The sequence below is a fragment of the Myotis davidii genome, unplaced genomic scaffold (genome assembly GCF_000327345.1).
Source record: "Myotis davidii unplaced genomic scaffold, ASM32734v1 scaffold217, whole genome shotgun sequence".
Classification (NCBI taxonomy): Eukaryota; Metazoa; Chordata; class Mammalia; order Chiroptera; family Vespertilionidae; genus Myotis; species Myotis davidii.
Window position 1 is genome coordinate 6,771,071 of NW_006290034.1, and position 1,263 is coordinate 6,772,333.

Here is a 1,263-nt window from a genome sequence, read left to right on the forward strand (position 1 = left end):
GTGAACTGGACAAGAGGTGGAGAAAAGGAAACCCTGCACACTGCTGGGAGTGTAAATTGGTGCAGCTACTGTAACTGTATTTTCTTGTCATTACAATTTTTAATAACATTTTCTTTTCTCTAGCTTACTTGCTTGTAAGACTACAGCATATAACACATATAACATACAAAATGTGTGTTAATTGGCTGTTTATGTTATTGGTAAGAATTTTGGTCAGCAGAGTAGGCTATCATGTTATGTTTTTGGGGAGTCAAAAGTTATACCGGATTTCTGGCTGTGCAGGATTGGGTGCCCCTAACCCCCACATGGTTCAGGGGTGGTCGATTTGGGGGGAGTAGTAACAAGTCGGGGCGCTGCATGACCGAGCCTCTGCAGGCGTCTTCAGTCTACTCTAAGCTCACACTGTTGTCCCCTCCCCACTGCACTCCAGACACGATCTTCGTCCAGCTCCTCGCTACGCCAAGAGCGCTGCCTCCTCAGGGCCTTTGCACAAGCCGCTCCCACTGGCTGGAAAGCACTTTGCCCCCATCTGCATTCCTAAACCAGCGAAGAGGGGCAAGCTGCCTGCTGTAGTCGTGGCACAGACTGGGGAAGGAGGCACAGAAAGGCTGCTGGCTGGGAAGAAGCAGGAGTAGTGACCTGCGTTTCTGGGAGCCCTGCCTACTGGTTGGTCAGTTTCCTTGGAGGTCACGTAGATGTTGCCATATTTTGCCAAGGAGGTGATGAGTGATCTGGGCAAAAGATATCTCTCTCTCTCTCTCTCTCTCTCTCTCTCTCTCTCAGCTCTACTGTGGGCAGGAGGGGATGCTCTGTGCAGAGTACAGTCTCATTGCATCCTGCCTACAGGTCCATTTCTTAGTGGGGCTTCAGCTTTGCACTCGAGAAACTGAAATAGAGCAGCTGCAGGTGGAAAAACACCACCGCTTCATACATTCTGAAGGACAGTGAAAAAAGACCTTGGCCCCAAATCAGATTGTTCCTGATCTAAAATTAAAAGTGACTTAAGCCTGAACATTCTGGAAGAACAGCGCATGATGGTGGGGAGAGTGGGATAGCCTTCCCACCTCATGGCTGGGAGCAGACGTTTCCAAGATTTCCCTGGACAGGATTTATTTACCATCTTTAAGAAAAAGTTGCACTTTGCATGAAGATTTGCAAATGCCAGGCACACGGCATGCCGGGTACCCAGCCAAACCTCTTGTGGTTAGCCTAGAAATGAGATCATTTCACAGTAAGAAGGAGGTCAGGTTGCAAAGAGGGGAA